A 14,286-nucleotide genomic window follows, 5' to 3' on the forward strand; every position below is an offset into this window, starting at 1 on the left:
CTTCTTCTACCCCTCTGTGAGAAGTTTGTGGGACTTTGGTGGAAGGAGAAGGGGAGCAGTCTTGCACCTAGCTGTCACCCACCGCATACCTTAGCTGCTCATCCCTGTTCTTTCTGATTATTTCTCAGTTCTGGGAGTCCATGCTTGTCATTTGCTCATGCAGATGTCATTTTAGTTAGTTGCTCAATTGGTAGGGCACATCTAGCAGGTCCACCTCTGCAGCTCCCGGGGCCCCTCCGTCTGCTGGTAAACCGTGCTGACACCAAGCTCTCAAAACTCCCCCTTACATATATCATTGGAAGCCCTGATATAAATGCTGCCTTTTTTCTTCTGGTCAAAAATTTCCAGTTACTTGTGTTTAATGGACCTGAAAACAGGTAAGGGAACATCTCTGCTGACAGTCCCGGCAGAACCACACCCACATCCATTTGTGACAGGGACAAATAATCTTATTTCACATTGCATTTGTTTTAAATATTCTCAGGACCAAAGAAATCGTCTAGTGAGCTCTGTGTCGTACCTGCACCTGCTGCCTTGCTAGGTCTGTATCAACAACTTCCAAGCGGTTAACATGGAAATAAGAAACAAAAGCAACCGAAGAACGAGAAGAGCTTCGCAATCGGCTTAAGGCGTGCGCAGGTGTGTTGCAAAGAAGGTGACGTTTCCTCCCCTTTGCCCTCCTCCTACCTGGGCTCAGAAATAATAGTCACTATAACAATAATAACTCACGCAGCCTTTCAGTGCCTCTGCCAGACCTCTGGAGATCCGACAGGGTTTGCAGAGAGACTCAAGCCGTACCTGTGGGCTTGCCCTCCGTTCAGCCCTGTAGGATAGGTGCTGGATAGAGCGGAAAGGGACGGATGAAAGGAAACTTGCAGGCTGCAAACACTGTTATCGTTAAGCCTCCTGGGAGGGTTTTCTCTTGCGCTTCAGCTTTACACTTCATGCTTTGTCTAAGGACACTGTTAACAGGCCTCTGCTCTGGCCACCCTGTTCTTTTCAATATACCTTTTAATTTAATACTATTCTATTTCTGTCTTCGGCAAGGGTTGTTGTCCAGTTACGTGCAGAGCAAGGGATAGGCCAATCTATGCCAAAAGGCTTTATTGAAGTATCAGAAAACATCCATCGAATCAATTTACAAAACTGAATTATGTGAGACCCCAGGAGTAAAAAATGACAAACACAGAGAGTTAAACTGATAGCAGACCAGGGTAAAAGCTTTTAGTCAATGCAGGCTGTAAAATTAATCAAATGCAGTATACTCCCTAAAAATTAGAGCAGTTTCCTCATCCCCTGCACTCTACTCAATTTCAGATCTAAATAACATGCAAAGTAGATTAAAATTAATCAATACAGCAGATCCCACAGTAAAGCAACTAATCAAGAAAGCAACACATGCATTTGCAACCAATTATTTATTACCATCACCACGTGTGGCCAGGATGTGAACGCATATGGCAACCCTGGCTTCTCTTGAACCGATGCCAGAGCTGATAGGCGTATTTGCTTTTTGTGTGAGGCAGCACGAGAAACCATCAACGTCTAGGGCACTTGGAAATACTTGCTCGAATCTTGCAAATATTACGAAGGGTGAAACAGGCCAAAATCACATCTATAGTGTAGATGTGCAATGCTATCTTTTTCTCAGTCTAGGACACGAGTGCTCCATCTCTGACTTCCACTATTCAAGTTTTCTCTATAGCTGTATACAAACTGGATGAGACCTCCCAAGCTACAGAATCTGAGAGAGGAGAGTCCTCCAGGTGTTGGGAACCAATAGCCCATAGGTGATGGCAAAAATTTCCAGCTTAACCAAACGTATAAACACCATCTCCGCTTCATATCCATGCATTAAATACTTGCCCAGACTTTGCCTATCGATGTTCATGAACCTGCTGCTGCAGCATGAAAAAGAAGTACCAAAAGAGATGCCTTCCTCAGGAAGGCCAACAGGGAGCATGTGTGTTTCACAGAGATCCAAGTGCAGCCTGGGAACTCACATCTCAGACTGTCAACTTCAGGCATATTCACAAAACCTATGAGCTGAACATGAACTGCTTTAAAAACTGCTCTTTGAATTTCCATCATCAGCCACCCACCAACTGTTTTGCCAACACCTGTGTGTTCCAACATGTACCTGTAGCAGACTGTGATAGTTGGCTTTGTATCTCAAGAACAAAGTAGACTCCCTGTATTGAAATTTCCAGTGCCAGAAAGCCAGCAAGTTCCTCTCCCTGTGCCATGAAGCCCCGTTTTCTCACACACAAGTTCTGCACCCGTTGCCAGTCAGCCCAGCTCTGCAAGATGACATACACCCACCAGATGGTCCTAGTACTTCTGCACCAGAATTGCTGATCGGCACAAGGGCCAGCAAAAATGCACCGTGCTTTTCCTCGGCTTAACACGCTTCCAAATCACAGAAAAGTACAAAAGGCCATTGAACATCTCTCTTCAGAAGCACGAACAGTTGGCCTGTTATCAAGTGCAGATCTCTTGTGGCAGTGGGTTAAAATAACTTCAGTGCTCAAGAGGGGAAAAGAAAGCTACTTCACCATGCATTGTAAACCAATGCCATGTGGGCCCTAGGAAATCAAAGATACATTGCCACAAATCCCAATGCCAGGAGGGACAACGGGGACTTGGGCATTCACTGGGTGCTGTATGCATGCAGCGATGCAGTGTGGTTCAGCGTGGCAAGCATAATGTCGTGACACATGAAGTGCCACTGGTCATCAACTTCTATTACCGCACTGCTTCCCTCTACCCTTCCTCTGAAGAATTAATTATGAATATATATGAATAGCAGGTAGCTTTCTAGGGTGGTTGTCCCCACTGCCAAAAGGGGTTCTCGAGGAGGACCCAGTCTCACGGGTGCTCTTTTCTCCACATTCCCCAGACCAGGAGAGCCACCATAACAGTATCATTTCTCCCTTCCCCTCTCTGCCTTCGGTTGCGATAGCTCTGGCTGCCAGGGGCTGCCTGGGCTTGGCTGGCTATTTGCAGCAGCAGGCACGTGGGACGTGCTGCGAGGTGGACACATTCCAGGGCTGGCACTCTGGCTTGTCGGGGTCTCCCCTCACTCCTGTAACGCTAGACCGCTTCTCAATCACTTCTTAGCAGCTTGGGCTAAGAAGCCCATTACATTGGCTGTGTCAGGAATGGGATACGGCATCTCTGGCATCCCAGGCTGGGCAAGTTGTGTTTTGCAACACACACTGACGTGCTTTTGTGTGGAAGGGATCTATTTCACATTAAGCAGCCGTCATATGGTATTTTTGATCACCACCTGTAAGCAAATCCAAGCAAAGCTCATTCCAAGGTCAGCTGGGTATTTCTGCAGACTTATCTCCAGCCTTGCAGGCTGCAGAGTGGGCCACTGCGCTGGCCATTTAAACCTCCAGTAGATCAAACAGAGACAGAGCTGATCCAGACTGGCAAGAAAGAGATTAGGATCAAACAGCCTCCTCTGTCCCTGCAGCTCTCTATTGACAGGTGTCCAGGATGTCATTACAGTCGGCAGACAACTTCAACTAACGAAGTCTTTATCTTCACAACTTGGGGGTTTTTTTATTTTTTGCCAACACAGAGCAGCTAAACCATGCTTAGACATATTTGAGCTTCGCTCTTAGTGAAGCTGATTCAGTATATTACTGCATACCTGCCTTGGGAAGTGAGGCGGGCAGGGGCCGTGGCAGTGGTTATCTGGGGTAACCTGCCAGCCCGGAGAATTTGTTTGTGACTGATTAAATAGCCGTGTCATCTGAGAACTTCAGCAAAAGCTGTATTTCCCTTTTTATTAACTTCTCCCTCCTCCCACTGTCTGCCTGGGTTAGCCAAGAGCAGAAAGTAACTTCTGTGCTTACAGTAACAGATTGGAGATTTGAGAGGCACCTCATCAAGAAAGATCGCTTGAAAGAACAGCAAATTCAATGCCTCACATAATAAATGTCTCAAATATATTAAAAAAGTTGATGCTGCACAGATAGACATAGGATATGGTGGTGTTTTTCTTGCACAATTATGCCTTTCAAAATCCTTTGCTTTGATTTTGATTCTTTCTCTTTCCTTTGTAGTATGTTTCCAAATGTTGCCATTCATTTTCTCATGTTTATCACAAGCCAAGAGCGTTGGTGCATGTATATATTCAACTCCAAACCACATCCGAGGGTGTCGTGTTACCCAGGGAGAGAATCAAGTTAACATCCCTGAAACCATCTCTCATTTATTCCACCAAGATGGGAATAAAGGTGCCCGTAGCAAACTTTGCAAAGCATTAGGCATCTTGGGATGGTGTTAACATCGCTGTTTCTCACTGAAGATAGTGAAATTACACTTTTTACAAATTGGGAACACTGTTTATTTGATTGGCTTATGAAGAGCTGTTGAAAGCCTGTATGTACGTAGACAAACAGGTCTCTTCCTCTATCATTAGTCTGATTTACTCACTAATCCAAATATCAATAAAACTCTTTGTAGTTCTTTACGTCTGTGTAATTATTAAAACCACAGACACTCCTGCTGCACTAAGTATCTGATTCTGAAAGTGAAACCAGGAGGCTCATCTCTCTGTGCCAACGCACGGCCACATCAGGTTACTCCTGTAATCACGTTTGGTTCCTTTTTTGAGCATCTTTAAAATGAAAAGAGGAACCGAGTTATTCTCTCAGCTGTTGCGGCAAGCAAAAGAATAAAGAAGGCACTGCAGCTTATGCTGAAACCCCTGGGTGAAGAGAATAGTTTTGGGCCAGGAGTTTACAGCTGCACACGTAAAGAACATGCAAAAGATGAAGACATCTTGCTGTGCTTATGTAAGGCTATTTTGAAATAATTTGTACTTTAAAAATAATTTTATAACTAAGAATCCATGGGCAGAATTTGCCTGCTCATTTACTATGACTCGGTACACCATCTGATAATTGCTTCTGCAAATGATTGTTTGGATATTTAGCTATTTATTCTCACACAGAGTTTAATTGTGCAAGATGTGACTGCTTGTGATGAAAGAGCAATCCCTTCTAAATATCTGGACCTCAGCTGATATCTACAATCTCTGCATGGCAGCAATTTTTCCCAGCTTTTTTACCTTCAGATGAATCACAACAGTCCCTTCTTCTCCGCTACAGCTATGGCACCCTCTCGGCTGCCACCCTTGGTCTGCACCGACGGGGTACCTGGCATTCCCTGCCCCTTGGACCTGAGCACGCTGATTTCATCACCCATCTCTTCTAGCACAGGCAACAAGAACCTGGAAGTTCAGTGCCCTACAACTCTCTGAGAGGTTTTCCTAGAAACAGCAAGCCTCTAACTACCCACCTTGCTATAATTTATCATAAGTCTAAAAGAGAGGACAAGAGACAGCTCCAGAAACTTAATGGGCTATGGAGGGTTTAGATGTTTGTGCAATACTGCTTTGCTGTCCAGTGGAACAAAGCGCTGTGATGATTATTATAAAAGTGAGAATGAAGATACAGACTAATCACCTTCCCTCATCTATAAAGGGTGTTGGTTGTTTTCAACGTTTTACTGCATGTATGGCTTGTGTAATACGGCCGACTGGAGTGTGTGCTGAAAGACTGAATGAAGAAGGGAGCTGGTTGTGTTTGGCAGGGAAGATGCACATGATGTGTCTCGTTACTATGGCTTTGTAGGATCACAGAAGTTAACATCTATTAGATCATGTATCAGGCTTCCCCACACCCTCACACTACTTCTGCTAGTTCAGTTAGTTCCCTGGAGTCCATTTTTAGTGTTTTATCAGTTGAACTTTCAGTATCTGAAGCAATGAAATAGCCATCTTTTTTTTTTTCCTCAGAGATTTCTGCGATCTAACACCTCGCAGAGCTGTGTCTGGCTCTCCTGCCTGAAACCCTTTTCTTTGAAAGCCATGTAGCCATTTGCATGTGATCTAGATGGAGAGCAGCACTTTACTTTCCTTGCGTCCGTTACTCAGCTCTCGCTTGGCTCTGAGTCCCCCCAGGGCCGGTCACGGTGAAGCCATTACGTCCCTGCACATGCACACCACATGCCTTCCCTGGGCAATTTCCACTGTAATTCAGCATCAGCTGCTTAGCTCAATGGCTGAAACAAGTACGATGAATTAAAAAATAGGGTAGCAGGAAGCATTATTAGTCCCCAGGGAACTTGCTGCCTCCTAAGGCACTATTTCCGAGAGCTCTTAGAGCAGGTCTTGCTGCTGTTGCTTTCTTCTGCTCCTGCTGTCATAAGGAGCCCAATGTCTTCTACACTTTTCCCATCAGTTACTTCTTGACCCCTGGACTCCCGTTCAGCCAGTCACTGTCTTTTCTTGCCGCTTGCTCTAGACAGAGTCTTTGAACCAGGGTTACACCCTGCGCTTGTGCTGTGCTTTTAGCAATGCTGTTCAGGAGCGTCCTCAAGAAAAAACCTGTTACGAGAAGATACACACTCTGGCTGAGTCTGCAGAGGCAGCGGGACTATCACCTCTGGCCCTCTGATGCAATAGGAGCAACAGCCAGATCCATACTGAGTTCAGTTTTATGGGTTAGAAGTAACATTTTTAAGTTGTATAAGTTATTCAGGTGCCAGCACTGATGGCATAGCCATGATTAACGTTAGTTCTTCACCCAATACACCTGTGCTGCTACCTGGTTCAAACTGGAAAAGGAGTGACTGCAAATGTACAAACATCCCCAAGGAATAAAAGTGTTGATAGTCGCCTCTGGGCCTAATTTTCTGTGGTAGGGGACTGAAAGTTTGGACTTTTTATTTGCAGCACAACATGCTGTAGATAAGTGAGCTGCTGATCTCTTCCAGAAATGAGCTGCTTACATGAAAAACTGAGAAGATAATACTTGTGCTGCTGCACATGCCCTTTCTATTTAGGGATGGAAAGGAAAGTGAGGACGATTCGCTTCTGTGCTTGGCACCACCCTGCCAGCGGGTTGTGAAGTTACGCTTTCAGTTGTTGAACTAGGAATGAGATTATGCAAGGACGTAGAAGGGAAATGAGCAGTGACCCACATATATATTAATAATAACAATTAATTAACACTTAGATTTGGAAGTGTTGGAATAGCTAATCAAAGAAGCCAGAATTACTGAACAGATAGGTAAACTGAGACAGAAAGTTGTAAACCTTAGCCTCATTTAGGTTCTGACCCTAAATGTCTTACAAGGTTGATGGCAAAACTGAGAGTACTCCAGGCTGGACTGAATCTGCATCCACATCTAGCATCTTCTTCGTTAGGCAACACTGCTAATTCAGTGTCTGGATTCCAGAGGGCCCATTGGGAAGGCATCTCCCACACACACACACGCCCTCTGATGACTGCATTTCCACTCGGAGAGCAGAAAGAGGTGTAACATCAGCAGGAACAAGCTGAATGTGCTCAGCCACATTTCGTTATGACCGAGACAGACTGGGGCACATCATCTCCATCCGAGTACCGTGTGAGAGCACTCTGTTCCCCCTGGTACTGGGAGTAATGAGATGATAAAACACAGGCACAAGGAGCAAGTTTGTCTTCATAAATCTAAAAGGCAGACATTGAAAAAATACCAGATTTCTGAAAATTAACGCCCTCTTTCATCATCTAATGAAAAAGGCCCTGTTTCTCTTAAAAAAACATTTTAAGCTATTCTAAAATATTGAAAGCTATTTAAAGAAATTAAGTTATTTTAAAAAGAACTGTTGACTTTATTGGTGGTGCCCTACTTTTTTTTCCACATTGGTGCCTTTTTTAAGAGTAGCAACTGACATTTATAGTCACCTCTCTGTTTATTTCAGTAAAGTAAAGGCACAGCTCGGCTTCATTTTCACAGATCCAAGCCATTTCAAACATCAAAGGCACATCATGTATTGCTTCATCACTGTACAAACAGAGCTGAGCTGTGAAACTGCAGCAGGGCAGCAATATTTTTATGGATTTCAATGTTCAGTCCACTTTATATCTTTTTTCTGTCATCTTAGTAAACACACAGAAGGTTAAAAGCTTTGACAAGGGTCAGCCCAAAGCAACATCGTCCCAGCTGGAAGGGCAGGTGCCATGGACTGCAGAGGGGGCAAAGGCAGAGTATTCGGGGCAGGAGAGCAGACCATGCTCTGGTGAAAGGTGGCCACGTTTTTGAGGTTACTGTGTTTGAGAGACTCCAGATTTCATTTTGCTTGATTTCTTATAAAAACTCTTTATATCTCACAGTCTTAAAGATATCTGGGTTGGCGTGCAGTAGGCCCTTGGGGGCCTGCATTTACTAGCACTGGTTACTGACGGTTCGTCTGGTGACGATGGTGAGTTTGGAGGCGAGGAAGGGAGGGACGCAGCCACTTACATCACCCCTTTGCAGAGAGCAGAAAGCGTGGCTCTGACCCAACACTTTGCAATACTCCTGGCGATCCTGGAGCCAAGACATGACACCACGGAGAAGATAGAAAAACACACGCTGGAGTGAGGAGCATGCTTGGGGGTGAGGACCATGCCAGAGACCTCAGCCCTGGAGTTATTTTTAAAGCATACAGCAGTGGCCTCTACTGGCTCTGATCAGGACGTCAGTTTTGTTTCTTTTCGCTCTTTTCCTCCCTGCTCTGATGGGGCTGCCTGCAGCAATGACCAGGCTTTGCAGGGCACAGGTTCCCATTTCCCAAGGGAAAAGCAAGAGCTGGAGAGGAAGAAGTGAGTTTGCAGGACGCACGACAGCACTCATCGGGACCCGTAAACTAACAGGGCTATTTTGGCACATCCAAAATGTGACTGAGGAGGAGTTTGAGGAAGCTTGGTCCAAGTTCCTGAGTAGTTACCTGAAGTGGACTTGCGATGTGCTGCCTTTTGGGGCTGAGCAGCTGGTATCTTTGCTGTGCAGCTTTCCTAAAGTCTGTGCCCAACCTCAGCTCTCCTCCGAGCCTTGCCGGTCAGCCCCGATCAGGCACCGCGCCACAAGGCAGGACTACGGGTGCCAGCCCAGCTTCTTCCCTAGCACTCCCCCTGCCCATCCTCAGCACGGGGAGAGACTCGAGTAGAGTGCAAGGGCTGCCTTCATTCCACCAGCACATCTCTGAGGGATAGGGCTTTCAGGAGCCACCTTTTCCTCCGAAGGACCTCCCTGCCTCACGCCACGTTTCTGCCCGTGCTGCCTGCAGGCAGGAGTGACAGGCCCGTCTGGTTTCACAGAGCAGTGGGATGCGCAGGCAGCTGCTTTCACATGCACATCTTTAGTTTCAAGATCTGATCATTTCTACCGAGAATTATTACTCTGAATCACACGTCCTTTGCCCACTGAATTTCAGATGACTTTAAAAGCTGCTAATACTGACCTTCCTGGCCTCTTTCTGCAGTCCCCACAGGGAACATCCAGCTCTGCTCTGTGTTTTGAGAAGAGGCTCAGGCAGGTGAGTGCCATGGCCAGCATCACCCAGCCTTGGTAGGAGCAGCACCCAGAACTCCCAGCTCCCCCTTTAGTGCCTTGGCTGCTCCTCCCACCACCCACCATCGCTGCTGTGGCCCTCTCAAGAGCACAGACCAGGTGCCTTCCAACAGCAGCTACTCCTTTAAGACCACATTACTATTGTATTTATGTATTTATGATCAACAGCCCAGAGCAGCTGATAAACCCTAAATGCTAGGGCTATAGGCAGAGATATGGTCACGTGTCGAAGGCTGCCTTCATCTGCTCCCCAGCTGCTCGCTCCCCCGGGCCATCCGAGAGGATATCGGGTAAGGCGGCTAAAGGCTTGTGGGAGAGCTGTGGCAAGCTTCTCCCCCATATTAAGCAGCCTTTAATTTGGCCCTGGCTGGGAGGAAGTGACAAGGACAATGCAGAGATCAGACACTCAAAATTTTTGTGCTCAGTGTGAATATTTTACATGCTTGTCAAGCTGTGCAGTAAACGATGAAGGGCTGTAGCCAGCTGTAATTTAACACAGTGGGATCAATCCAATATGAAGAGCAACAGACTGTATCTTTCCTCCATATGGACATCTAAACAAATGTTTTATTGATTTAAACATTTCTCATCATTTATGGGAACAATTTATCACCATAGTCTTTTAAAGCATCCCATTTTGTACTTTAAAGCTGTACATGGGTTCAAGGATCATACAAGCTTTTTCAACTTTAAATGATTAAAAATTGCAGCAAAACAGGGGATGGTCCCACTCTGAGGACATCTGCATAATTATTGCTCTTAATTCTTGCTTTGCACTGATATTGCTTTTAGCACTCGATAGGACAAAAAATTGAAGCAGCTCTGGATCTAAATAAGTTGCAATTGAAACAGGAGAGCTAGAGCAGGTAATGTGTACAGGCCTGGGGGCTGTGAGCGTTGGGGACATCTGTCCATCCCTCTGACTGCTTTGCAGGACTCCAACACAAGGCTTCTTATAGCAAGCATTGCAAAATGGAAGATGCTATTTTACATGCAGATCCCCTACCTCTTTCTTCTAGAGCACTGATATATCAATACCGTCCACATAGTCTAACCTTGGGACAGAGGCAGGGTTATCTACTAAGGTTAATTCTCTTTCTAGGGAGTCTTAGTCTTCACATTTTGAATTTTAATGTTTGCTCTTGACACAAAAAGTGCTTTACCTTAGCTACTGAACCCAGGTGTTCTCCCTTTGCTGTTCTTTCTGCCAGGATAAAGCAATGAAAACCCAGTATACTTGGAAGTTTATTTTCCTCCTGCAGCATCTTCTCAACTGAGACTTTTTTTTGAGCTCTTTAAGAGTCTCCTTCAGCTGCTAACAAGTTCTGCTTTCCAAAATGTTCAAAACCCTGCCCCCCCCCCAAATTGCCTTAAAATTACCAGATTTGAAGTAGATACACTGGTTTATTTTCTTTGTAGGTTTGAACCTGTCTCACTCACAAGCTTTTCTTCTTAACAGTGAGGGATAAAAACTGCTATTAAAATCAAAAGCTGAGATTAATCAGCTTAATCCCGTGACTCCAGGAGCTGGGGCTTTAAGAAAGGAAAGCGAACGCTGTGAGGCTTGTGATAACATTGCGGGAGTTGGCAACAGCTCTGGTGCTTAACCATGGGTGTTGCTGTGAATACCGGCTGCCATTCGGAGTTAGGCACTCACGTCTCGGCAGGGGATGGAAAATCCGGCAAAGCTCTTTTTTTTTTTTTTTTTTTTTCTGCCTCTGTCTGTTGTTGCAGGAACAAAAGCGTAAATCACAAGTCTTTGGCACCGGGTGGGATTTTGCGCTTTGCTGGGTCCTGGTGCTAAATTACATTCCCTCAGATCGTTTGCTCCCTTGTTCATCAGCCAGCAAGAAACATGAGGCTGCGAAGGGTGTCTACACGTAGGAGTGTGTGTCTGTGCGTGACTGCGTGTTTGTCTTTGGTCCCACACCCAACATGGGCAGGGCCAAAACGTATTAGAGAAGTGTTTAAAAATTGTATTGTAGCTTAGATCACTCTACCTCCACTACAAGAACAGCAACATGGGGGGATGCGGTAATGGCCTGACTGTCCAACCAAGAGTTAAAACATGGTGCTGTGCAGTGCTGAAAATTGGAGATAGGCAAGTCTGACCAGGCCCGGGACCCTCGGTGCTTTGTACCTGTGCTGAACCGCATCTGGCCACAACACGGTTGTCCAAAGAGTGACTGCAGTGTCTAATTGGTCTCTGGTCCAATCTTAAAAAAAGTACACAATCTTAAAAAAATCATGCTGTGAAGGGCCTTAAGTTTTCCCCTGCGACAGCCTGCTGCCCCCAGACAGGACCAGGTCCCCTTGACAGTCCTTAGCAGCATCCGTGTGACCTTTTTGCGGGCGAGCATCCCCCCTGCCAGGGGCAGGCAGCCCCAGACCTGCAGCTCAGCCCTGTCTGCTCGGTGACCAAGCTAATACTCTGACCCAGCCCCACTTTAATCCTGTTATTCACCAAGCCCATTTTGCCACAGTTGTGTTTGAGCTGCTCTTTGGTACCCATTAACATCTGACCATCAGCCAGAGAAGATGAAGGCTAAAAGATGCTCCAAGTGTTCTGCAAGAGCTAACCCCAACCTGGAAGTTACAGAGGGTCCCTGTGCCCGAACTAGCTCCGTGCAAGGTTTTGAAATAGCAACGTTTCTGAGTCAAATGCCTCTAAAGACCTGAAGGCTGAGGAAGGAGCTGAGTGCATCTCCCCACCGCACGTCAGCCCCACAGCCGGCACTGCGCTGCTTTACCTTCTCAAGACCGGCCCCAAGCAGAGCAGCAGAGGCAGGGTGAGCGGGTGTGCAGAAGTGATGCTGGCCTAGGGAGAGCAGCCCCAGCTGCAGAGGCTGGCCGAGATGAGCCAGATAACGCTGTGATTACCCAGCCATTGACGGCCGTTGTTATTATTTTGCTGTTTCTTCAGCGCTGAGCGGCTGAGCTCACAGCCCAGCTGTGCCAGGCACAGCACGTACCGTGGAGGAGAAGAGGCGTTGCCTCCCGGGGAGCACACGCAGTCACGGCAGAGAGCAGAGCAGGAGCTTTCCCCTGGGCAGGAGAGGGTCAGGCACAGGGATACCCAGGTGAGCACCGAGCAGACCCCTGCACCTGCATCCCTTTTCCCCCAGGAGAGGGCAATTTTCAAACAGGAAAGACTCGTCTAGTGCCATCTGAGCAGAGTTAGGGATGAATCCCACGTTCGACATCTCTGGTTGTCCCTGTACCCCCTCGGACACCAGCGGTAGCAAGTTTCAGCAATTTTGGAGTTTAGGTAGCACAGACACAGCCTGATGGGAGCTCATTCCAAAGTGACATCATTTAGCAACAATTCCTAAGAAATAGGTCCCAACTAGCAGCGAGGAGTTGTGCCTCCAGGCAAACAGATGCTGGTTCAAGGCTGTTATCAGGTAAAGCGTGTGGGTGAAAAACCTTCTCAGCAGCTTGTCTGTTGCCATGAGAAGAAGCAAACAAAGCAGGGACAAGGCTGGACTCCAGACAAATGAGGCTGCCGACTGGCTGGCACCGTGTCCCTGCTAGAGACGGTGATGAGATGCTTCCTTCTGATGAGGGCTGGGGCTATGCAGCATTGAAGTGTCTCAGCTCTTGGCATGTGGCTGCTCCAGCAAGAGCAAGCATCTCCAGATCTCGGGACCCAGCAGTCCCAGGAAGGTAACCAGTGCTTAGATGCTTACAGAGGAAAAGAAATGCGAAAAGAAGTTTACATTTGCTTCACTTCTCTCTTCTCTCCCGCTATACACACTCAGCAGCATCAGGGCTCCTGGGCACTGCCCACGGTGGGAAGCACCAGCCATCTCTTCTTGCATTCCCTGTTCTGCTCTGCAGCACGATTTCCACCTCGCTGATCATTCATGCACTGAATTGCTGCTGACTGATCATGCCAAGGACTGCAGGTCACCCAGGATGTCTGTGAGTCTCCAAGCAAGCAGATGAATCCCGCTCAGTGTTGCCATCTCAGTTGGCTTCGGCTCTGTGCTTGTGTCTTGGGCTGAGAGGTTGTTAAAGGGCACCAGAGACCTATCTGTGACCTGGTGTGCTGGTCCAACCAAAGGTCATGTTTTCACGAGGACATTTTGGAGTCAGAACTCCTTTTTTTTTTTCTTAAACAAAAAAGAAAGCAATGAAAACATGTTCAACATTTGCTCAGGGTTGGCTTTTCCAGCTCTTTTGCAGCACCTTCAGGCAGCCAAGACACGGGGAGAAGAAGAACACAGGAAGATGTTTTACATGTGGATATGACATACTGCAAGGATTGCCAGCAAACTAGAAGGCAGTGATTTCAAGCAGCGGGAGTGGAGACCCCCTCCTTCACCTCCTCTCTCCTCTTTGCATAAGGGAGTGCTGTGCCTACAGGGAAACATCATAGCTGATCGTTTGCAGCACTGGAAAATTGTGTGCATTGGAAGTAAAACTTCTAGACAGCAAGTACACATCTGGGCAGATGCACACATATGGTGGAGGGAGATTATTAAGGGAGTAGGGGTAAAGGGGGTGGGTTTGGCACATGATCTGCTTTCTAGCCTGTTAGAGAGATTGGGCAGAGATGAGGCTGCAAGTGAGTGCTGGAAAGAAGGCCAGGAATTGAATCTGCAGTGCCCTGGCAATCCCACCGCACTTATTTTCCTCATTCAGTCTCCAAAACCTTAGGAAAATCCATCTGCTTATGTGTTCAGCAGGACAGGGGAGCCTCTGCTGGTGTCAGGAGCTCAGATCCCTCCCTGGCTCATTTGCATGCGTCCACATGAAAAGTGTGTTGCTTCGAATGTCTTTTGTATCTGTAATGAAGAAAACTCCCTTCATGGAAGGAAGGACTGGATGAGCTTACCTGCATGAGAAGACTGGCAGCCCTGTATCACCAGGAGACGAGGAATC

The sequence above is a fragment of the Nipponia nippon genome, unplaced genomic scaffold (genome assembly GCF_047370975.1).
Source record: "Nipponia nippon isolate SJK-2023a ecotype South Korea unplaced genomic scaffold, ASM4737097v1 scaffold_9, whole genome shotgun sequence".
NCBI classification, from domain to species: Eukaryota; Metazoa; Chordata; class Aves; order Pelecaniformes; family Threskiornithidae; genus Nipponia; species Nipponia nippon.